The 24900-nt window shown below is 41.8% G+C and overlaps 8 non-coding genes across 8 annotated transcripts; all 8 read left to right on the top strand.

Moving 5' to 3' along the window:
* The first annotated feature begins 1864 nt into the window (after positions 1 to 1864).
* trnae-uuc (transfer RNA glutamic acid (anticodon UUC)) lies at positions 1865 to 1936 on the top strand. The gene has a single exon. It is a non-coding gene; the product is annotated as a tRNA-Glu (tRNA).
* Positions 1937 to 5170: 3234 nt separating this feature from the next.
* On the top strand, positions 5171 to 5242 carry trnar-ucu (transfer RNA arginine (anticodon UCU)). The gene has a single exon. It is a non-coding gene; the product is annotated as a tRNA-Arg (tRNA).
* A 3942-nt stretch (positions 5243 to 9184) lies between these two features.
* trnag-ucc (transfer RNA glycine (anticodon UCC)) lies at positions 9185 to 9256 on the top strand. The gene has a single exon. It is a non-coding gene; the product is annotated as a tRNA-Gly (tRNA).
* A 2594-nt stretch (positions 9257 to 11850) lies between these two features.
* trnag-ucc (transfer RNA glycine (anticodon UCC)) lies at positions 11851 to 11922 on the top strand. The gene has a single exon. It is a non-coding gene; the product is annotated as a tRNA-Gly (tRNA).
* A 1902-nt stretch (positions 11923 to 13824) lies between these two features.
* On the top strand, positions 13825 to 13896 carry trnag-ucc (transfer RNA glycine (anticodon UCC)). Its single transcript has one exon. It is a non-coding gene; the product is annotated as a tRNA-Gly (tRNA).
* A 1244-nt stretch (positions 13897 to 15140) lies between these two features.
* On the top strand, positions 15141 to 15212 carry trnae-uuc (transfer RNA glutamic acid (anticodon UUC)). The gene has a single exon. It is a non-coding gene; the product is annotated as a tRNA-Glu (tRNA).
* Positions 15213 to 19088: 3876 nt separating this feature from the next.
* trnag-ucc (transfer RNA glycine (anticodon UCC)) lies at positions 19089 to 19160 on the top strand. The gene has a single exon. It is a non-coding gene; the product is annotated as a tRNA-Gly (tRNA).
* A 3218-nt stretch (positions 19161 to 22378) lies between these two features.
* On the top strand, positions 22379 to 22450 carry trnag-ucc (transfer RNA glycine (anticodon UCC)). Its single transcript has one exon. It is a non-coding gene; the product is annotated as a tRNA-Gly (tRNA).
* Positions 22451 to 24900: the final 2450 nt, after the last annotated feature.

Below are 24900 nucleotides of genomic sequence, written 5' to 3'. Positions count from 1 at the left end.
TGTTCTGACAGTAGCATCTCAAGCATTTTGTTTTGCAACCTGATTTTCAAGGGGCCACATAAGAATGCTTGTAATGCAATGTCTATGTGTCATCAATCTGTCACAATACACTCGCGACACTGCTACGCAAATTAATAGTATGAGCTCTACCTGTCCAAAAGACATCAATGTCGGAACTGGGCTCATGTGCTGCAAGGCAAGCAGCAGAGAATTCAAAGTCTTCAACAACATCAGTGAGTCTTTTCCAGTTAAATTCTGGGGAATTGCTCCTTGAGAGGGCAGAGGCAGACAAAATAGGAAGAATGTTGAAGGAATCCCCAGTTGACACGATACCTACATTGTGTGAATCTGGAATTCATTTAATTGTGACCAAAATATTGCAATTTTTAGCTGGTTTCCTCGATGCTTTCTTTTATCTGTCTATCTTGCGTGACATGTGATGATACATTTCATCAAATCTGTCGATTTGTATCAGAAGGAACAAAAACTTCTTCAGAAAAAGCTGCAGGATTACTGTGCTGTTTAGCAAAAGCTGTTTTTAATTGTGTGCTGGTGGTGCAGTGGTGAGCATGGTTACCTTCCAAGTAATTGATCGGGGTTTGATTACCAGTCATCACATAACTTACTTTCTACTTGAGGATGAAATGATCCTCTGGTTGCAAGCAGTTCTTACAGCAGCATCTCAAGGATTTTGTTCAGCAACCAGTTTTCAAAGGGTATTGTACGAATCCTTGCAATGCAAAGACTACGTGTCATCAATCTGTCATAATGTACTGGCTACAGTGCTACCTGAATTCATAGTATGAGTTGTCAATCACCAAAGACGTCAATGTTGCAGCTGGGCTCAGGCCCTGCAAGTCAAGCAGCAGTGTTTCAAATTCTTTAACAACATCAGTGAGTCTTGACCAGTTAAATTCTGGGGAATTGCTCCCTGAGAGGGCAGAGGCAGACAAAATGGGAAGAATGTTGAAGGAATCCCCAGTTGACACTTGACATACATTGTGTGAATCTGGAATTCATTTAATTGTGACCAAAATATTGCAATTTTTAGCTGGTTCCTTCGAAGCTTTCTTTTATCTGTCTATCTTGCACAACATGTGATGTTACATTTTATCAAATCTGTCGAGTTGCATCAGAAGGAACAAAAACTGCTGCAGAAAAAGCTGCAGGATTACTGTGTGGTTTATCAAAGTTTGTTTTCAGTTGTGTGATGGTGGTGCAGTGGAAAGCCTGGTTTGCTTCCAAGCAGTTGACCTGGGTTTGATTCCCAGCCATCACATTTATCATTTCTACTTGAGGATGAAATGATCATCTGGTTGCAAACAGTTCTTGCAACATCTCAAGGATTTTGTTGAGCAACCTGTTTTCAAAGGGTCATGGTCAAATGCTTGCAATGCAAAGTCCATGTGTCATCAATCTGTCATAATGTATGGGCGACAGTGCTACCCGAATTCGTAGTATGAGCTGTCTATCACCAAAGCCGTCAATGTTGCAGCTGGGCTCAGGCCCTGCAAGTCAAGCAGCAGTGTTTCAAATTCTTTAACAACATCAGTGAGTCATTTCCAGTTAACTTCTGGGGAATTGCTCCCTGAGAGGGCAGAGGCAGACAAAATGTGAAGAATGTTGAAGGAATCCCCAGTTGACACTTGACATACATTGTGTGAATCTGGAATTCATTTAATTGTGACCAAAATATTGCAATTTTTAGCTGGTTCCTTCGATGCTTTCTTTTATCTGTCTATCTTGCATTACATGTGATGTTACCTTTCATCAAATCTGTCGAATTGCATCAGAAGGAACAAAAACTGCTTCAGGCAAAGCTGAAAGATTACTCTGCGGTTTATCAAAGTTTACTTTTGTTTGTGTGATGGTGGTGCAGTGGTAAGCATGGTTGCCTTTCAAGCAGTTAACCTGGGTTCGATTCCCTGCCATCACATTACTCTTTAAGGATGAAATGAATCTCTGATGACTCGACTGGCAAGCAGTTATTATAGCAGCATTTTAAAGATTTTGCTGAGCAACCTGTTTTCAAAGGGTCACATACGAATGCTTGCAATGCAAAGTCTATGTGTCATCAATCTGTCACAATGTGCAAGCTACAGTGCTACCCGAATTCGTAGTATGAGCTGTCAATGACCAAAGACATCAATGTTGAAGCTGGGCTCATGTGCTGCAAGGCAAGCAGCAGAGAATTCAAAGTCTTCAACAACATCAGTGAGTCTTTTCCAGTTAAATTCTGGGGAATTGCTCCCTGAGAGGGCAGAGGCAGACAAAATGGGAAGAATGTTGAAGGAATCCCCAGTTGACACTATACCTACATTGTGTGAATCTGGAATTCATTTAATTGTGACCAAAATATTGCACTTTTTAGCTGGTTTCCTCGATGCTTTCTTTTATCTGTCTATCTTACATGACATGTGATGTTACATTTCATTAAATCTGTCGAGTTGTATCAGAAGGAACAAAAACTTCTTCAGAAAAAGCTGCAGGATTACTGTGCTGTTTAGCAAAAGCTGCTTTCAATTGTGTGCTGGTGGTGCAGTGGTGAGCATGGTTACCTTCCAAGTAATTGATCTGGGTTTCATTCCCAGTCATCACATTACTTACTTTCTACATGAGGATGAAATGATCCTCTGGTTGCAAGCATTTCTTACAGCAGCATCTCAAGGATTTGGTTGAGCAACCTGTTTTCAAAGGGTCATGTTCGAATGCTTGCAATGCAAAGTCCATGTGTCATCAATCTGTCATAATGAACTGGCTGCAGTGCAACCTGAATTCATACTATGAGCTGTCAATCACCAAAGACGTCAATGTTGCAGCTGGGCTCAGGCCCTGCAAGTCAAGCAGCAGTGTTTCAAATTCTTTAACAACATCAGTGAGTCTTTTCCAGTTAAATTCTGGGGAATTGCTCCCTGAGAGGGCAGAGGCAGACAAAATGGGAAGAATGTTGAAGGAATCCCCATTTGACACTTGACATACATTGTGTGAATCTGGAATTCATTTAATTGTGAGCAAAATATTGCAATTTTTAGCTGGTTCCTTCGATGCTTTCTTTTATCTATCTATCTTGCATTACATGTGATGTTACCTTTCAGCAAATCTGTAGAATTGCATCAGAAGGAACAAAAACGGCTTCAGAAAAAGCTGCAGGATTACTGTGCGGTTTATCAAAGTTTGTTTTCAGTTGTGTGATTGTGATGCAGTGGTAAGCATGGTTGCCTTCCAAGCAATTGACTTCGGTTCGATTCCCAGCAATCACATTTGTCAATTTCTACTTGAGAATGAAATGAGCCTCTGCTGACTTTGGTTGCAAGCAGTTCTTCCAGTAACATCTGAAGCATTTTGTTGAGCAACATGTTTTGAAAGGTTAATGTCTGAATGATTGCAATGCAAAGTCTATGTGTCATCAATCTGTCATAATGTACTGGCGACATTACGACCCGAATTCATCGTATGAGCTGTCACTGACCAAAGACATCAATGTTGGAGCTGGGCTCAGGCCCTGCAAGTCAAGCAGCAGTGTTTCAAATTATTTAACAACATCAGTGAGTCTTTTCCAGTTAACTTCTGGGGAACTGCTCCCTGAGAGGGCAGAGGCAGACAAAGTGGGAAGAATGTTGACGGAATCCCCAGTTGACACTTGACATACATTGTGTGAATCTGGAATTCATTTAATTGTGACCAAAATATTGCAATTTTTAGCTGGTTCCTTCGATGCTTTCTTTTATCTGTCTATCTTGCATTACATGTGATGTTACCTTTCATCAAATCTGTCGAATTGCATCAGAAGGAACAAAAACTGCTTCAGCAAAAGCTGAAGGATTACTGTGCGGTTTATCAAAGTTTACTTTCAGTTGTGTGATGGTGGTGCAGTGGTAAGCATGGTTCCCTTCCAAGCAGTTGTCCTGGGTTTGATTTCCAGCCATCACATTTATCAATTTCTACTTGAGGATGAAATGAGCCTCTGATGACTTTGGTTGCAATCAGTTCTTCCAGCAACATGTTAAGGATTTTGTTGAGCAACCTGTTTTCAAAGGGTCATGTTTGAATGCTTGCAATGCAAAGTCTACGTGTCACCAATCTGTCATAATGTACTGGCGACAGTGCAACCCGAATTGATACTGTGAGCTGTCAATGACCAAAGACATCAATGTCGCAGCTGGGCTCATGTGCTGCAAGGCAAGCAGCAGAGAATTCAAAGTCTTCAACAACATCAGTGAGTCTTTTCCAGTTAAACTCTGGGGAATTGCTCCCTGAGAGGGCAGAGGCAGACAAAATGGGAAGAATGTTGAAGGAATCCCCAGTTGACACTATACCTACATTGTGTGAATCTGGAATTCATTTAATTGTGACCAAAATATTGCAATTTTTAGCTGGTTTCCTCGATGCTTTCTTTTATCTGTCTATCTTGCGTGACATGTGATGTTACATTTCATCAAATCTGTCGAGTTGTATCAGAAGGAACAAAAACTTCTTCAGAAAAAGCTGCAGGATTACTGTGCTGTTTAGCAAAAGTTGTTTTCAATTGTGTTGTGGTGGTGCAGTGGTAAGCATGGTTGCCTTCCAAGCAGTTGACCTGGGTTCAATTCCCAGCCGTCACATTTATCATTTCTGCTTGAGCTTGAAATGATCCTCTGGTTGCAAGCAGTTCTTGCAGCATCTCAAGGATTTTGTTGAGCAACCTATTTTCAAAGGGTCATGTACGAATGCTTGCAATGCAAAGTCGACGTGTCATCAAACTCTCATAATGTACTGGCTGCAGTGCTACCTGAATTCATACTATGAGCTGTCAATGTCGGAGCTGGGCTCAGGCCCTGCAAGTCAAATAGCAGTATTTCAAATTCTTTAACAACATCAGTGAGTCATTTCCAGTTAACTTCTGGGGATTTGCTCCCTGAGAGGGCAGAGGCAGAAAAAATGTGAAGAATGTTGAAGGAATCCCCAATTGACACTTGACATGCATTGTGTGAATCTGGAATTCATTTAATTGTGACCAAAATATTGCAATTTTTAGCTGGTTCCTTCGATGCTTTCTTTTATCTGTCTATCTTGCATTACATGTGATGTAACCTTTCATCAAATCTGTCGAATTGCATCAGAAGGAACAAAAACTGCTTCAGAAAAAGCTGCAGGATTACTATGCGGTTTATCAAAACTTGCTTTCAGTTGTGTGATGGTGGTGCAGTGGTAAGCATGGTTGCCTTCTAAGCAGTTGACCTGGGTTCGATTCCCAGCCGTCACATTTGTCAATTTTTACTTGAGGATGAAATGAGCCTCTGATGACTCTGATTGCAATCACTTCTTCCAGCAGCTTCTCAAGGATTTTGTTGAGCAACCTGTTTTCAAAGGGTCATGTTTGAATGTTTGCAATGCAAAGTCTACGTGTCATCAATCTGTCATAATGTACTGGCTACAGTGCAACCCGAATTCATACGATGAGCTGTCAATCACCAAAGACATCAATGTCGGAGCTGGGCTCAGGCGCTGCAAGTCAAGCAGCAGTGTTTCAAATTCTTTAACAACATCAGTGAGTCATTTCCAGTTAAATTCTGGGGATTTGCTCCCTGAGAGGGCAGAGGCAGACAAAATGTGAAGAATGTTGAAGGAATCCCCAGTTGACACTTGACATACATTGTGTGAATCTGGAATTCATTTAATTGTGACCAAAATATTGCAATTTTTAGCTGGTTCCTTTGATGCTTTCTTTTATCTGTCTATCTTGCATTACATGTGATGTTCCCTTTCATCAAATCTGTCGAATTGCATCAGAAGGAACAAAAACTGCTTCAGGAAAAGCTGAAGGATTACTCTGCGGTTTATCAAAGTTTGCTTTCAGTTGTGTGATGGTGGTGCAGTGGTATGCATGGTTGCATTTCAAGAAGTTGATCTGGGTTTGATTCCCAACCATCACATTTGTCAATTTCTCCTTGACGATGAAATGAACCTCTGATGACTTGACTTGCAAGCAGTTATTACAGAAGCATTTTAAAGATTTTGCTGAGCAATCTGTTTTCAAAGGGTCACATACGAATGCTTGCAATGCAAAGTCTATGTGTCATCAATCTGTCACAATGTACTGGCTACAGTGCTACCAGAATTGATACTGTGAGCTGTCAATCACCAAAGACGTCAATGTCGCAGCTGGGCTCAGGCCCTGTAAGTCATTCAGCAGTGTTTCAGATTCTTTAACATCAGTGAGTCTTTTCCATTTAACTTCTGGGGAATTGCTCCCTGAGAGGGCAGAGGCAGACAAAATGGGAAGAATGTTGACGGAATCCCCAGTTGACACTTGACATACATTGTGTGAATCTGGAATTCATTTAATTGTGAGCAAAATATTGCAATTTTTAGCTGGTTCCTTCGATGCTTTCTTTTATCTGTCTATCTTGCATTACATGTGATGTTACCTTTCATCAAATCTGTCGAATTGCATCAGAAGGAACAAAAACTGCTTCAGGCAAAGCTGAAAGACTACTCTGCGGTTTATCAAAGTTTACTTTTGTTTGTGTGATGGTGGTCCAGTGGTAAGCATGGTTCTTTTCCAAGCAGTTGACTTGGGTTTGATTCCCAGCCATCACATTTGTCAATTTTTACTTGAGGATGAAATGAGCCTCGAATGACTCCAATTGCAATCCGTTCTTCCAGCAGCTTCTCAAGGATTTTGTTGAGCAACCTGTTTTCAAAGGGTCATGTTTGAATGCTTGCAATGCAAAGTCTACGTGTCACCAATCTGTCATAATGTACTGGCTACAGTGCAACCCGAATTGATACTGTGAGCTGTCAATGACCAAAGACATCAATGTCGCAGCTGGGCTCATGTGCTGCAAGGCAAGCAGCAGAGAATTCAAAGTCTTCAACAACATCAGTGAGTCTTTTCCAGTTAAACACTGGGGAATTGCTCCCTGAGAGGGCAGAGGCAGACAAAATGGGAAGAATGTTGAAGGAATCCCCAGTTGACACTATACCTGCATTGTGTGAATCTGGAATTCATTTAATTGTGAGCAAAATATTGCAATTTTTAGCTGGTTCCTTCGATGCTTTCTTTTATCTGTCTATCTTGCATTACATGTGATGTAATCTTTCATCAAATCTGTCGAATTGCATCAGAAGGAACAAAAACTGCTTCAGAAAAAGCTGCAGGATTACTCTGCGGTTTATCAAAGTTTGCTTTCAGTTGTGTGATGGTGGTGCAGTGGTATGCATGGTTGCATTTCAAGAAGTTGATCTGGGTTTGATTCCCAACCATCACATTTGTCAATTTCTCCTTGACGATGAAATGAACCTCTGATGACTTGACTTGCAAGCAGTTATTACAGAAGCATTTTAAAGATTTTGCTGAGCAACCTGTTTTCAAAGGGTCACATACGAATGCTTGCAATGCAAAGTCTATGTGTCATCAATCTGTCACAATGTACTGGCTACAGTGCTACCAGAATTCTTACTGTGAGCTGTGAATCACCAAAGACATCAATGTCGCAGCTGGGCTCAGGCCCTGCATGTCAAGCAGCAGTGTTTCAAATTCTTTAACAACATCAGTGAGTCATTTCCTGTTAACTTCTGGGGAATTGCTCCCTGAAAGGGCAGAGACAGACAAAATGGGAAGAATGTTGAAGGAATCCCCAGTTGACACTTGACATACATTGTGTGAATCTGGAATTCATTTGATGGTGAACAAAATATTGCAATTTTTAGCTGGTTCCTTTGATGCTTTCTTTTATCTGTCTATCTTGCATTACATGTGATGTTACCTTTCATCAAATCTGTCGAATTGCATCAGAATGAACAAAAACTGCTTCAGAAAAAGCTGCAGGATTACTCTGCGGTTTATCAAAGTTTACTTTCAGTTGTGTCATGGTGGTGCAGTGGTAAGCATGGTTTCCTTCCAAACAGTTGACCTGGGTTTGATTCCCAGCCATCACATTTGTCAATTTTTACTTGAGGATGAAATGAGCCTCGAATGACTCCAATTGCAATCACTTCTTCCAGCAGCTTCTCAAGGACTTTGTTGAGCAACCTGTTTTCAAAGCGTCATGTACGAATGCTTGCAATGCAAAGTCTACGTGTCATCAAACTCTCATAATGTACTGGCTGCACTGCTACCTGAATTCATACTATGAGCTGTCAATCACCAAAGACGTCAATGTTGCAGCTGGGCTCAGGCCCTGCAAGTCAAGCAGCAGTGTTTCAAATTCTTTAACAACATCAGTGAGTCATTTCCAGTTAACTTCTGGGGAATTGCTCCCTGAGAGGGCAGAGGCAGACAAAATGGGAAGAATGTTGAAGGAATCCCCAGTTGACACTTGACATACATTGTGTGAATCTGGAATTCATTTAATTGTGAGCAAAATATTGCAATTTTTAGCTGGTTCCTTCGATGCTTTCTTTTATCTGTCTATCTTGCATTACATGTGATGTAACCTTTCATCAAATCTGTCGAATTGCATCAGAAGGAACAAAAACTGCTTCAGGCAAAGCTGAAAGATTACTCTGCGGTTTATCAAAGTTTACTTTTGTTTGTGTGATGGTGGTCCAGTGGTAAGCATGGTTGTCTTCCAAGCAGTTAATCTGGGTTCAATTTCCTACCATCAGATTTGTTAATTTCTACTTGAGAATGAAATGAGCCTCTGATGACTTTGGTTGCAAGCAGTTCTTCCAGCAACATCTCAAGCATTTTGTTGAGCAGCCTGTTTTCAAAGGTTCATGTTTGAATGCTTGCAATGCAAAGTCTATGTGTCATCAATCTGTCATAATGTACTGTCTACAGTGCAACCCGAATTCATACTGTGAGCTGTCAATCACCAAAGACGTCAATGTCGCAGCTGGGCTCAGGCCCTGCAAGTCAAGCAGCAGAGTTTCAGATTCTTTAACATCAGTGAGTCATTTCCAGTTAAGTTCTGGGGAATTGCTCCCTGATAGGGCAGAGGCAGACAAAATGGGAAGAATGTTGAAGAATACCCAGTTGACACTTGACATACATTGTGTGAATCTGGAATTCATTTAATTGTGAGCAAAATATTGCAATTTTTAGCTGGTTCCTTCGATGCTTTCTTTTATCTGTCTATCTTGCATTGCATGTGATGTTACCTTTCATCAAATCTGTCGAGTTGCATCAGAAGGAACAAAAACGGCTTCAGAAAAAGCTGCAGGATTACTGTGCAGTTTATCAAAGGTTGCTTTCAGCTGTGTGATGGTGGTGCAGTGGTAAGCATGGTTGCCTTCCAAGCAGTTGACCTGGGTTCGATTCCCAGCCATCACATTTGTCAATTTCTACTTGTGGATGAAATGAACCTCTGATGACTCTGGTTGGAAGCAGTTCTTCCAGCCGCAGCTCATGGATTTTGTTGAGCAACCTGTTTTCAAAGGGTCATGTTTGAATGCTTGCAATGCAAAGTCAATGTGTCATCAATGTGTCATAATGTACTGGCTACAGTGCAACCCGAATTCATACGATGAGCTGTCAATCACCAAAGACATCAATGTCGGAGCTGGGCTCAGGCGCTGCAAGTCAAGCAGCAGTGTTTCAAATTCTTTAACAACATCAGTGAGTCATTTCCAGTTAAATTCTGGGGATTTGCTCCCTGAGAGGGCAGAGGCAGACAAAATGTGAAGAATGTTGAAGGAATCCCCAGTTGACACTTGACATACATTGTGTGAATCTGGAATTCATTTAATTGTGACCAAAATATTGCAATTTTTAGCTGGTTCCTTTGATGCTTTCTTTTATCTGTCTATCTTGCATTACATGTGATGTTCCCTTTCATCAAATCTGTCGAATTGCATCAGAAGGAACAAAAACTGCTTCAGGAAAAGCTGAAGGATTACTCTGCGGTTTATCAAAGTTTGCTTTCAGTTGTGTGATGGTGGTGCAGTGGTATGCATGGTTGCATTTCAAAAAGTTGATCTGGGTTTGATTCCCAACCATCACATTTGTCAATTTCTCCTTGACGATGAAATGAACCTCTGATGACTTGACTTGCAAGCAGTTATTACAGAAGCATTTTGAAGATTTTGCTGAGCAATCTGTTTTCAAAGGGTCACATACGAATGCTTGCAATGCAAAGTCTATGTGTCATCAATCTGTCACAATGTACTGGCTACAGTGCTACCAGAATTGATACTGTGAGCTGTCAATCACCAAAGACGTCAATGTCGCAGCTGGGCTCAGGCCCTGCAAGTCATTCAGCAGTGTTTCAGATTCTTTAACATCAGTGAGTCTTTTCCATTTAACTTCTGGGGAATTGCTCCCTGAGAGGGCAGAGGCAGACAAAATGGGAAGAATGTTGACGGAATCCCCAGTTGACACTTGACATACATTGTGTGAATCTGGAATTCATTTAATTGTGAGCAAAATATTGCAATTTTTAGCTGGTTTCTTCGATGCTTTCTTTTATCTGTCTATCTTGCATTACATGTGATGTTACCTTTCATCAAATCTGTCGAATTGCATCAGAAGGAACAAAAACTGCTTCAGGCAAAGCTGAAAGACTACTCTGCGGTTTATCAAAGTTTACTTTTGTTTGTGTGATGGTGGTCCAGTGGTAAGCATGGTTCTTTTCCAAGCAGTTGACTTGGGTTTGATTCCCAGCCATCACATTTGTCAATTTTTACTTGAGGATGAAATGAGCCTCGAATGACTCCAATTGCAATCCGTTCTTCCAGCAGCTTCTCAAGGATTTTGTTGAGCAACCTGTTTTCAAAGGGTCATGTTTGAATGCTTGCAATGCAAAGTCTACGTGTCACCAATCTGTCATAATGTACTGGCTACAGTGCAACCCGAATTGATACTGTGAGCTGTCAATGACCAAAGACATCAATGTCGCAGCTGGGCTCATGTGCTGCAAGGCAAGCAGCAGAGAATTCAAAGTCTTCAACAACATCAGTGAGTCTTTTCCAGTTAAACTCTGGGGAATTGCTCCCTGAGAGGGCAGAGGCAGACACAATGGGAAGAATGTTGAAGGAATCCCCAGTTGACACTATACCTACATTGTGTGAATCTGGAATTCATTTAATTGTGACCAAAATATTGCAATTTTTAGCTGATTTCCTCGATGCTTTCTTTTATCTGTCTATCTTGCGTGACATGTGATGTTACATTTCATCAAATCTGTCGAGTTGTATCAGAAGGAACAAAAACTTCTTCAGAAAAAGCTGCAGGATTACTGTGCGGTTTATCAAAGGTTGTTTTCAGCTGTGTGATGGTGGTGCAGTGGTAAGCATGGTTGCCTTCCAAGCAGTTGACCTGGGTCCGATTCCCAGCCATCGCATTTGTCAATTTCTACTTGAGAATGAAATGAACCTCTGATGACTCTGGTTGCAAGCAGTTCTTCCAGCCGCAGCTCATGGATTTTGTTGAGCAACCTGTTTTCAAAGGGTCATGTTTGAATGCTTGCAATGCAAAGTCAATGTGTCATAATGTACTGGTGACAGTGCTACCTGAATTCATAGCATGAGCTGTCAATCACCATAGACGTCAATGTTGCAGCTGGGCTCAGGCCCTGCAAGTCAAGCAGCAGTGTTTTAAATTCTTTGACAACATCAGTGAGTCATTTCCAGTTAAATTCTGGGGAATTGCTCCCTGAGAGGGCAGAGGCAGACAAAATGGAAAGAATGTTGAAGAATACCCAGTTGACACTTGACATACATTGTGTGAATCTGGAATTCATTTAATTGTGAGCAAAATATTGCAATTTGTAGCTGGTTCCTTCGATGCTTTCTTTTATCTGTCTTTCTTGCATTACATGTGATGTTACCTTTCATCAAATCTGTCGAGTTGCATCAGAAGGAACAAAAACGGCTTCAGAAAAAGATGCAGGATTACTGTGCGGTTTATCAAAGGTTGTTTTCAGCTGTGTGATGGTGGTGCAGTGGTAAGCATGGTTGCCTTCCAAGCAGTTGATCTGGGTTCGATTCCCAGCCATCACATTTGTCAATTTCTACTTGTGGATGAAATGAACCTCTGATGACTCTGGTTGCAAGCAGTTCTTCCAGCCGCAGCTCATGGATTTTGTTGAGCAACCTGTTTTCAAAGGGTCATGTTTGAATGCTTGCAATGCAAAGTCAATGTGTCATAATGTACTGGTGACAGTGCTACCTGAATTCATAGTATGAACTGTCAATCACCATAGACGTCAATGTTGCAGCTGGGCTCAGGCCCTGCAAGTCAAGCAGCAGTGTTTCAAATTCTTTGACAACATCAGTGAGTCATTTCCAGTTAAATTCTGGGGAATTGCTTCCTGAGAGGGCAGAGGCAGACAAAATGGAAAGAATGTTGAAGAATACCCAGTTGACACTTGACATACATTGTGTGAATCTGGAATTCATTTAATTGTGAGCAAAATATTGCAATTTTTAGCTGGTTCCTTCGATGCCTTCTTTTATCTGTCTATCTTGCATTACATGTGATGTTACCTTTCATCAAATCTGTCGAGTTGCATCAGAAGGAACAAAAACGGCTTCAGAAAAAGCTGCAGGATTACTGTGCGGTTTATCAAAGGTTGTTTTCAGCTGTGTGATGGTGGTGCATTGGTAAGCATGGTTGCCTTCCAAGCAGTTGACCTGGGTCCGATTCCCAGCCATCGCATTTGTCAATTTCTACTTGAGAATGAAATGAACCTCTGATGACTCTGGTTGCAAGCAGTTCTTCCAGCCGCAGCTCATGGATTTTGTTGAGCAACCTGTTTTCAAAGGGTCATGTTTGAATGCTTGCAATGCAAAGTCAATGTGTCATAATGTACTGGTGACAGTGCTACCTGAATTCATAGTATGAACTGTCAATCACCATAGACGTCAATGTTGCAGCTGGGCTCAGGCCCTGCAAGTCAAGCAGCAGTGTTTCAAATTCTTTGACAACATCAGTGAGTCATTTCCAGTTAAATTCTGGGGAATTGCTCCCTGAGAGGGCAGAGGCAGACAAAATGGAAAGAATGTTGAAGAATACCCAGTTGACACTTGACATACATTGTGTGAATCTGGAATTCATTTAATTGTGAGCAAAATATTGCAATTTTTAGCTGGTTCCTTCGATGCCTTCTTTTATCTGTCTATCTTGCATTACATGTGATGTTACCTTTCATCAAATCTGTCGAGTTGCATCAGAAGGAACAAAAACGGCTTCAGAAAAAGCTGCAGGATTACTGTGCGGTTTATCAAAGGTTGTTTTCAGCTGTGTGATGGTGGTGCAGTGGTAAGCATGGTTGCCTTCCAAGCAGTTGACCTGGGTCCGATTCCCAGCCATCGCATTTGTCAATTTCTACTTGAGAATGAAATGAACCTCTGATGACTCTGGTTGCAAGCAGTTCTTCCAGCCGCAGCTCATGGATTTTGTTGAGCAACCTGTTTTCAAAGGGTCATGTTTGAATGCTTGCAATGCAAAGTCAATGTGTCATAATGTACTGGTGACAGTGCTACCTGAATTCATAGTATGAGCTGTCAATCACCATAGACGTCAATGTTGCAGCTGGGCTCAGGCCCTGCAAGTCAAGCAGCAGTATTTCAAATTCCTCAACAACGTCAGTGAGTCATTTCCAGTTAAATTCTGGGGATTTGCTCCCTGAGAGGGCAGAGGCAGACAAAATGGGAAGAATGTTGAAGAATACCCAGTTGACACTTGACATACATTGTGTGAATCTGGAATTCATTTAATTGTGAGCAAAATATTGCAATTTTTAGCTGGTTCCTTCGATGCTTTTTTTTATCTGTCTATCTTGCATTACATGTGATGTTACCTTTCATCAAATCTGTCGAGTTGCATCAGAAGGAACAAAAACGGCTTCAGAAAAAGCTGCAGGATTACTGTGCGGTTTATCAAAGGTTGTTTTCAGCTGTGTGATGGTGGTGCAGTGGTAAGCATGGTTGCCTTCCAAGCAGTTGACCTGGGTTCGATTCCCAGCCATCACATTTGTCAATTTCTACTTGTGGATGAAATGAACCTCTGATGACTCTGGTTGGAAGCAGTTCTTCCAGCCGCAGCTCATGGATTTTGTTGAGCAACCTGTTTTCAAAGGGTCATGTTTGAATGCTTGCAATGCAAAGTCGACGTGTCATAATGTGCTGGTGACAGTGCTACCTGAATTCATAGTATGAGCTGTCAATCACCATAGACGTCAATGTTGCAGCTGGGCTCAGGCCCTGCAAGTCAAGCAGCAGTGTTTCAAATTCCTCAACAACGTCAGTGAGTCATTTCCAGTTAAATTCTGGGGAATTGCTCCCTGAGAGGGCAGAGGCAGACAAAATGGGAAGAATGTTGAAGAATACCCAGTTGACACTTGACATACATTGTGTGAATCTGGAATTCATTTAATTGTGAGCAAAATATTGCAATTTTTAGCTGGTTCCTTCGATGCCTTCTTTTATCTGTCTATCTTGCATTACATGTGATGTTACCTTTCATCAAATCTGTCGAGTTGCATCAGAAGGAACAAAAACGGCTTCAGAAAAAGCTGCAGGATTACTGTGCGGTTTATCAAAGGTTGTTTTCAGCTGTGTGATGGTGGTGCAGTGGTAAGCATGGTTGCCTTCCAAGCAGTTGACCTGGGTCCGATTCCCAGCCATCGCATTTGTCAATTTCTACTTGAGAATGAAATGAACCTCTGATGACTCTGGTTGCAAGCAGTTCTTCCAGCCGCAGCTCATGGATTTTGTTGAGCAACCTGTTTTCAAAGGGTCATGTTTGAATGCTTGCAATGCAAAGTCAATGTGTCATAATGTACTGGTGACAGTGCTACCTGAATTCATAGTATGAGCTGTCAATCACCATAGACGTCAATGTTGCAGCTGGGCTCAGGCCCTGCAAGTCAAGCAGCAGTATTTCAAATTCCTCAACAACGTCAGTGAGTCATTTCCAGTTAAATTCTGGGGATTTGCTCCCTGAGAGGGCAGAGGCAGACAAAATGGGAAGAATGTTGACGAATACCCAGTTGACACTTGACATACATTGTGTGAATCTGGAATTCATTTAATTGTGAGCAAAATATTGCAATTTTTAGCTGGTTCCTTCGATGCTTTCTTTTATCTGTCTATCTTGCATTACATGTGATGTTACCTTTCATCAAATCTGTCGAGTTGCATCAGAAGGAACAAAAACGGCTTCAGAAAAAGCTGCAGGATTACTGTGCGGTTTATCAAAGGTTGTTTTCAGCTGTGTGATGGTGGTGCAGTGGTAAGCATGGTTGCCTTTCAAGCAGTTGACCTGGGTTCGATTCCCAGCCATCACATTTGTCAATTTCTACTTGTGGATGAAATGAACCTCTGATGACTCTGGTTGGAAGCAGTTCTTCCAGCCGCAGCTTATGGATTTTGTTGAGCAACCTGTTTTCAAAGGGTCATGTTTGAATGCTTGCAATGCAAAGTCGACGTGTCATAATGCACTGGTGACAGTGCTACCTGAATTCATAGTATGAGCTGTCAATCACCAGAGACGTCAATGTTGCAGCTGGGCTCAGGCCCTGCAAGTCAAGCAGCAGTGTTTCAAATTCCTCAACAACGTCAGTGAGTCATTTCCAGTTAAATTCTGGGGATTTGCTCCCTGAGAGGGCAGAGGCAGACAAAATGGGAAGAATGTTGAAGAATACCCAGTTGACACTTGACATACATTGTGTGAATCTGGAATTCATTTAATTGTGAGCAAAATATTGCAATTTTTAGCTGGTTCCTTCGATGCTTTCTTTTATCTGTCTATCTTGCATTACATGTGATGTTACCTTTCATCAAATCTGTCGAGTTGCATCAGAAGGAACAAAAACGGCTTCAGAAAAAGCTGCAGGATTACTGTGCGGTTTATCAAAGGTTGTTTTCAGCTGTGTGATGGTGGTGCAGTGGTAAGCATGGTTGCCTTCCAAGCAGTTGACCTGGGTCCGATTCTCAGCCATCGCATTTGTCAATTTCCACTTGAGAATGAAATGAACCTCTGATGACTCTGGTTGCAAGCAGTTCTTCCAGCCGCAGCTCATGGATTTTGTTGAGCAACCTGTTTTCAAAGGGTCATGTTTGAATGCTTGCAATGCAAAGTCAATGTGTCATAATGTACTGGTGACAGTGCTACCTGAATTCATAGTATGAGCTGTCAATCACCATAGACGTCAATGTTGCAGCTGGGCTCAGGCCCTGCAAGTCAAGCAGCAGTGTTTCAAATTCTTTGACAACATCAGTGAGTCATTTCCAGTTAAATTCTGGGGAATTGCTCCCTGAGAGGGCAGAGGCAGACAAAATGGAAAGAATGTTGAAGAATACCCAGTTGACACTTGACATACATTGTGTGAATCTGGAATTCATTTAATTGTGAGCAAAATATTGCAATTTTTAGCTGGTTCCTTCGATGCCTTCCTTTATCTGTCTATCTTGCATTACATGTGATGTTACCTTTCATCAAATCTGTCGAGTTGCATCAGAAGGAACAAAAACGGCTTCAGAAAAAGCTGCAGGATTACTGTGCGGTTTATCAAAGGTTGTTTTCAGCTGTGTGATGGTGGTGCAGTGGTAAGCATGGTTGCCTTCCAAGCAGTTGACCTGGGTCCGATTCCCAGCCATCGCATTTGTCAATTTCTACTTGAGAATGAAATGAACCTCTGATGACTCTGGTTGCAAGCAGTTCTTCCAGCCGCAGCTCATGGATTTTGTTGAGCAACCTGTTTTCAAAGGGTCATGTTTGAATGCTTGCAATGCAAAGTCAATGTGTCATAATGTACTGGTGACAGTGCTACCTGAATTCATAGTATGAGCTGTCAATCACCATAGACGTCAATGTTGCAGCTGGGCTCAGGCCCTGCAAGTCAAGCAGCAGTGTTTCAAATTCTTTGACAACATCAGTGAGTCATTTCCAGTTAAATTCTGGGGAATTGCTCCCTGAGAGGGCAGAGGCAGACAAAATGGAAAGAATGTTGAAGAATACCCAGTTGACACTTGACATACATTGTGTGAATCTGGAATTCATTTAATTGTGAGCAAAATATTGCAATTTTTAGCTGGTTCCTTCGATGCCTTCCTTTATCTGTCTATCTTGCATTACATGTGATGTTACCTTTCATCAAATCTGTCGAGTTGCATCAGAAGGAACAAAAACGGCTTCAGAAAAAGCTGCAGGATTACTGTGCGGTTTATCAAAGGTTGTTTTCAGCTGTGTGATGGTGGTGCAGTGGTAAGCATGGTTGCCTTCCAAGCAGTTGACCTGGGTCCGATTCCCAGCCATCGCATTTGTCAATTTCTACTTGAGAATGAAATGAACCTCTGATGACTCTGGTTGCAAGCAGTTCTTCCAGCCGCAGCTCATGGATTTTGTTGAGCAACCTGTTTTCAAAGGGTCATGTTTGAATGCTTGCAATGCAAAGTCAATGTGTCATAATGTACTGGTGACAGTGCTACCTGAATTCATAGTATGAACTGTCAATCACCATAGACGTCAATGTTGCAGCTGGGCTCAGGCCCTGCAAGTCAAGCAGCAGTGTTTCAAATTCTTTAACAACATCAGTGAGTCATTTCCAGTTAAATTCTGGGGAATTGCTCCCTGAGAGGGCAGAGGCAGACAAAATGGAAAGAATGTTGAAGAATACCCAGTTGACACTTGACATACATTGTGTGAATCTGGAATTCATTTAATTGTGAGCAAAATATTGCAATTTTTAGCTGGTTCCTTCGATGCCTTCTTTTATCTGTCTATCTTGCATTACATGTGATGTTACCTTTCATCAAATCTGTCGAGTTGCATCAGAAGGAACAAAAACAGCTTCAGAAAAAGCTGCAGGATTACTGTGCGGTTTATCAAAGGTTGTTTTCAGCTGTGTGATGGTGGTGCAGTGGTAAGCATGGTTGCCTTCCAAGCAGTTGACCTGGGTCCGATTCCCAGCCATCGCATTTGTCAATTTCTACTTGAGAATGAAATGAACCTCTGATGACTCTGGTTGCAAGCAGTTCTTCCAGCCGCAGCTCATGGATTTTGTTGAGCAACCTGTTTTCAAAGGGTCATGTTTGAATGCTTGCAATGCAAAGTCAATGTGTCATAATGTACTGGTGACAGTGCTACCTGAATTCATAGTATGAGCTGTCAATCACCATAGACGTCAATGTTGCAGCTGGGCTCAGGCCCTGCAAGTCAAGCAGCAGTGTTTCAAATTCTTTGACAACATCAGTGAGTCATTTCCAGTTAAATTCTGGGGAATTGCTCCCTGAGAGGGCAGAGGCAGAAAAAATGGAAAGAATGTTGAAGAATACCCAGTTGACACTTGACATACATTGTGTGAATCTGGAATTCATTTAATTGTGAGCAAAATATTGCAATTTTTAGCTGGTTCCTTCGATGCCTTCCTTTATCTGTCTATCTTGCATTACATGTGATGTTACCTTTCATCAAATCTGTCGAGTTGCATCAGAAGGAACAAAAACGGCTTCAGAAAAAGCTGCAGGATTACTGTGCAGTTTATCAAAGGTTGTTTTCAGCTGTGTGATGGTGGTGCAGTGGTAAGCATGGTTGCCTTCCAAGCAGTTGACCTGGGTCCGATTCCCAGCCATCGCATTTGTCAATTTCTACTTGAGAATGAAATGAACCTCTGATGACTCTGGTTGCAAGCAGTTCTTCCAGCCGCAGCTCATGGATTTTGTTGAGCAACCTGTTTTCAAAGGGTCATGTTTGAATGCTTGCAATGCAAAGTCAATGTGTCATAATGTACTGGTGACAGTGCTACCTGAATTCATAGTATGAACTGTCAATCACCATAGACGTCAATGTTGCAGCTGGGCTCAGGCCCTGCAAGTCAAGCAGCAGTGTTTCAAATTCTTTGACAACATCAGTGAGTCATTTCCAGTTAAATTCTGGGGAATTGCTCCCTGAGAGGGCAGAGGCAGACAAAATGGAAAGAATGTTGAAGAATACCCAGTTGACACTTGACATACATTGTGTGAATCTGGAATTCATTTAATTGTGAGCAAAATATTGCAATTTTTAGCTGGTTCCTTCGATGCCTTCTTTTATCTGTCTATCTTGCATTACATGTGATGTTACCTTTCATCAAATCTGTCGAATTGCATCAGAAGGAACAAAAACGGCTTCAGAAAAAGCTGCAGGATTACTGTGCGGTTTATCAAAGGTTGTTTTCAGCTGTGTGATGGTGGTGCAGTGGTAAGCATGGTTGCCTTCCAAGCAGTTGACCTGGGTCCGATTCCCAGCCATCACATTTGTCAATTTCTACTTGTGGATGAAATGAACCTCTGATGACTCTGGTTGGAAGCAGTTCTTCCAGCCGCAGCTCATGGATTTTGTTGAGCAACCTGTTTTCAAAGGGTCATGTTTGAATGCTTGCAATGCAAAGTCAATGTGTCATAATGTACTGGTGACAGTGCTACCTGAATTCATAGTATGAACTGTCAATCACCATAGACGTCAATGTTGCAGCTGGGCTCAGGCCCTGCAAGTCAAGCAGCAGTGTTTCAAATTCTTTGACAACATCAGTGAGTCATTTCCAGTTAAATTCTGGGGAATTGCTCCCTGAGAGGGCAGAGGCAGACAAAATGGAAAGAATGTTGAAGAATACCCAGTTGACACTTGACATACATTGTGTGAATCTGGAATTCATTTAATTGTGAGCAAAATATTGCAATTTTTAGCTGGTTCCTTCGATGCCTTCTTTTATCTGTCTATCTTGCATTACATGTGATGTTACCTTTCATCAAATCTGTCGAGTTGCATCAGAAGGAACAAAAACGGCTTCAGAAAAAGCTGCAGGATTACTGTGCGGTTTATCAAAGGTTGTTTTCAGCTGTGTGATGGTGGTGCAGTGGTAAGCATGGTTGCCTTCCAAGCAGTTGACCTGGGTCCGATTCCCAGCCATCGCATTTGTCAATTTCTACTTGAGAATGAAATGAACCTCTGATGACTCTGGTTGCAAGCAGTTCTTCCAGCCGCAGCTCATGGATTTTGTTGAGCAACCTGTTTTCAAAGGGTCATGTTTGAATGCTTGCAATGCAAAGTCAATGTGTCATAATGTACTGGTGACAGTGCTACCTGAATTCATAGTATGAACTGTCAATCACCATAGACGTCAATGTTGCAGCTGGGCTCAGGCCCTGCAAGTCAAGCAGCAGTGTTTCAAATTCTTTGACAACATCAGTGAGTCATTTCCAGTTAAATTCTGGGGAATTGCTCCCTGAGAGGGCAGAGGCAGACAAAATGGAAAGAATGTTGAAGAATACCCAGTTGACACTTGACATACATTGTGTGAATCTGGAATTCATTTAATTGTGAGCAAAATATTGCAATTTTTAGCTGGTTCCTTCGATGCCTTCTTTTATCTGTCTATCTTGCATTACATGTGATGTTACCTTTCATCAAATCTGTCGAGTTGCATCAGAAGGAACAAAAACAGCTTCAGAAAAAGCTGCAGGATTACTGTGCGGTTTATCAAAGGTTGTTTTCAGCTGTGTGATGGTGGTGCAGTGGTAAGCATGGTTGCCTTCCAAGCAGTTGACCTGGGTCCGATTCCCAGCCATCGCATTTGTCAATTTCTACTTGAGAATGAAATGAACCTCTGATGACTCTGGTTGCAAGCAGTTCTTCCAGCCGCAGCTCATGGATTTTGTTGAGCAACCTGTTTTCAAAGGGTCATGTTTGAATGCTTGCAATGCAAAGTCAATGTGTCATAATGTACTGGTGACAGTGCTACCTGAATTCATAGTATGAGCTGTCAATCACCATAGACGTCAATGTTGCAGCTGGGCTCAGGCCCTGCAAGTCAAGCAGCAGTGTTTCAAATTCTTTAACAACATCAGTGAGTCATTTCCAGTTAAATTCTGGGGAATTGCTCCCTGAGAGGGCAGAGGCAGACAAAATGGAAAGAATGTTGAAGAATACCCAGTTGACACTTGACATACATTGTGTGAATCTGGAATTCATTTAATTGTGAGCAAAATATTGCAATTTTTAGCTGGTTCCTTCGATGCCTTCTTTTATCTGTCTATCTTGCATTACATGTGATGTTACCTTTCATCAAATCTGTCGAGTTGCATCAGAAGGAACAAAAACAGCTTCAGAAAAAGCTGCAGGATTACTGTGCGGTTTATCAAAGGTTGTTTTCAGCTGTGTGATGGTGGTGCAGTGGTAAGCATGGTTGCCTTCCAAGCAGTTGACCTGGGTCCGATTCCCAGCCATCGCATTTGTCAATTTCTACTTGAGAATGAAATGAACCTCTGATGACTCTGGTTGCAAGCAGTTCTTCCAGCCGCAGCTCATGGATTTTGTTGAGCAACCTGTTTTCAAAGGGTCATGTTTGAATGCTTGCAATGCAAAGTCAATGTGTCATAATGTACTGGTGACAGTGCTACCTGAATTCATAGTATGAGCTGTCAATCACCATAGACGTCAATGTTGCAGCTGGGCTCAGGCCCTGCAAGTCAAGCAGCAGTGTTTCAAATTCTTTGACAACATCAGTGAGTCATTTCCAGTTAAATTCTGGGGAATTGCTCCCTGAGAGGGCAGAGGCAGACAAAATGGAAAGAATGTTGAAGAATACCCAGTTGACACTTGACATACATTGTGTGAATCTGGAATTCATTTAATTGTGAGCAAAATATTGCAATTTTTAGCTGGTTCCTTCGATGCCTTCTTTTATCTGTCTATCTTGCATTACATGTGATGTTACCTTTCATCAAATCTGTCGAGTTGCATCAGAAGGAACAAAAACGGCTTCAGAAAAAGCTGCAGGATTACTGTGCGGTTTATCAAAGGTTGTTTTCAGCTGTGTGATGGTGGTGCAGTGGTAAGCATGGTTGCCTTCCAAGCAGTTGACCTGGGTCCGATTCCCAGCCATCGCATTTGTCAATTTCTACTTGAGAATGAAATGAACCTCTGATGACTCTGGTTGCAAGCAGTTCTTCCAGCCGCAGCTCATGGATTTTGTTGAGCAACCTGTTTTCAAAGGGTCATGTTTGAATGCTTGCAATGCAAAGTCAATGTGTCATAATGTACTGGTGACAGTGCTACCTGAATTCATAGTATGAACTGTCAATCACCATAGACGTCAATGTTGCAGCTGGGCTCAGGCCCTGCAAGTCAAGCAGCAGTGTTTCAAATTCTTTGACAACATCAGTGAGTCATTTCCAGTTAAATTCTGGGGAATTGCTCCCTGAGAGGGCAGAGGCAGACAAAATGGAAAGAATGTTGAAGAATACCCAGTTGACACTTGACATACATTGTGTGAATCTGGAATTCATTTAATTGTGAGCAAAATATTGCAATTTTTAGCTGGTTCCTTCGATGCCTTCTTTTATCTGTCTATCTTGCATTACATGTGATGTTACCTTTCATCAAATCTGTCGAGTTGCATCAGAAGGAACAAAAACGGCTTCAGAAAAAGCTGCAGGATTACTGTGCGGTTTATCAAAGGTTGTTTTCAGCTGTGTGATGGTGGTGCAGTGGTAAGCATGGTTGCCTTCCAAGCAGTTGACCTGGGTCCGATTCCCAGCCATCACATTTGTCAATTTCTACTTGTGGATGAAATGAACCTCTGATGACTCTGGTTGGAAGCAGTTCTTCCAGCCGCAGCTCATGGATTTTGTTGAGCAACCTGTTTTCAAAGGGTCATGTTTGAATGCTTGCAATGCAAAGTCAATGTGTCATAATGTACTGGTGACAGTGCTACCTGAATTCATAGTATGAACTGTCAATCACCATAGACGTCAATGTTGCAGCTGGGCTCAGGCCCTGCAAGTCAAGCAGCAGTGTTTCAAATTCTTTGACAACATCAGTGAGTCATTTCCAGTTAAATTCTGGGGAATTGCTCCCTGAGAGGGCAGAGGCAGACAAAATGGAAAGAATGTTGAAGAATACCCAGTTGACACTTGACATACATTGTGTGAATCTGGAATTCATTTAATTGTGAGCAAAATATTGCAATTTTTAGCTGGTTCCTTCGATGCCTTCTTTTATCTGTCTATCTTGCATTACATGTGATGTTACCTTTCATCAAATCTGTCGAGTTGCATCAGAAGGAACAAAAACGGCTTCAGAAAAAGCTGCAGGATTACTGTGCGGTTTATCAAAGGTTGTTTTCAGCTGTGTGATGGTGGTGCAGTGGTAAGCATGGTTGCCTTCCAAGCAGTTGACCTGGGTCCGATTCCCAGCCATCGCATTTGTCAATTTCTACTTGAGAATGAAATGAACCTCTGATGACTCTGGTTGCAAGCAGTTCTTCCAGCCGCAGCTCATGGATTTTGTTGAGCAACCTGTTTTCAAAGGGTCATGTTTGAATGCTTGCAATGCAAAGTCAATGTGTCATAATGTACTGGTGACAGTGCTACCTGAATTCATAGTATGAACTGTCAATCACCATAGACGTCAATGTTGCAGCTGGGCTCAGGCCCTGCAAGTCAAGCAGCAGTGTTTCAAATTCTTTGACAACATCAGTGAGTCATTTCCAGTTAAATTCTGGGGAATTGCTCCCTGAGAGGGCAGAGGCAGACAAAATGGAAAGAATGTTGAAGAATACCCAGTTGACACTTGACATACATTGTGTGAATCTGGAATTCATTTAATTGTGAGCATAATATTGCAATTTTTAGCTGGTTCCTTCGATGCCTTCTTTTATCTGTCTATCTTGCATTACATGTGATGTTACCTTTCATCAAATCTGTCGAGTTGCATCAGAAGGAACAAAAACAGCTTCAGAAAAAGCTGCAGGATTACTGTGCGGTTTATCAAAGGTTGTTTTCAGCTGTGTGATGGTGGTGCAGTGGTAAGCATGGTTGCCTTCCAAGCAGTTGACCTGGGTCCGATTCCCAGCCATCGCATTTGTCAATTTCTACTTGAGAATGAAATGAACCTCTGATGACTCTGGTTGCAAGCAGTTCTTCCAGCCGCAGCTCATGGATTTTGTTGAGCAACCTGTTTTCAAAGGGTCATGTTTGAATGCTTGCAATGCAAAGTCAATGTGTCATAATGTACTGGTGACAGTGCTACCTGAATTCATAGTATGAGCTGTCAATCACCATAGACGTCAATGTTGCAGCTGGGCTCAGGCCCTGCAAGTCAAGCAGCAGTGTTTCAAATTCTTTAACAACATCAGTGAGTCATTTCCAGTTAAATTCTGGGGAATTGCTCCCTGAGAGGGCAGAGGCAGACAAAATGGAAAGAATGTTGAAGAATACCCAGTTGACACTTGACATACATTGTGTGAATCTGGAATTCATTTAATTGTGAGCATAATATTGCAATTTTTAGCTGGTTCCTTCGATGCCTTCTTTTATCTGTCTATCTTGCATTACATGTGATGTTACCTTTCATCAAATCTGTCGAGTTGCATCAGAAGGAACAAAAACAGCTTCAGAAAAAGCTGCAGGATTACTGTGCGGTTTATCAAAGGTTGTTTTCAGCTGTGTGATGGTGGTGCAGTGGTAAGCATGGTAGCCTTCCAAGCAGTTGACCTGGGTCCGATTCCCAGCCATCGCATTTGTCAATTTCTACTTGTGGATAAAATGAACCTCTGATGACTCTGGTTGGAAGCAGTTCTTCCAGCCGCAGCTCATGGATTTTGTTGAGCAACCTGTTTTCAAAGGGTCATGTTTGAATGCTTGCAATGCAAAGTCAATGTGTCATAATGTACTGGTGACAGTGCTACCTGAATTCATAGTATGAGCTGTCAATCACCATAGACGTCAATGTTGCAGCTGGGCTCAGGCCCTGCAAGTCAAGCAGCAGTGTTTCAAATTCTTTAACAACATCAGTGAGTCATTTCCAGTTAAATTCTGGGGAATTGCTCCCTGAGAGGGCAGAGGCAGACAAAATGGAAAGAATGTTGAAGAATACCCAGTTGACACTTGACATACATTGTGTGAATCTGGAATTCATTTAATTGTGAGCAAAATATTGCAATTTTTAGCTGGTTCCTTCGATGCCTTCTTTTATCTGTCTATCTTGCATTACAT

The sequence above is a fragment of the Pristiophorus japonicus genome, chromosome 19, assembly GCF_044704955.1.
Source record: "Pristiophorus japonicus isolate sPriJap1 chromosome 19, sPriJap1.hap1, whole genome shotgun sequence".
Taxonomy (NCBI): domain Eukaryota; kingdom Metazoa; phylum Chordata; class Chondrichthyes; family Pristiophoridae; genus Pristiophorus; species Pristiophorus japonicus.
Note: the sequence above shows the minus strand (reverse complement) of the source record. Positions and strands in the feature narration are given on the sequence as shown.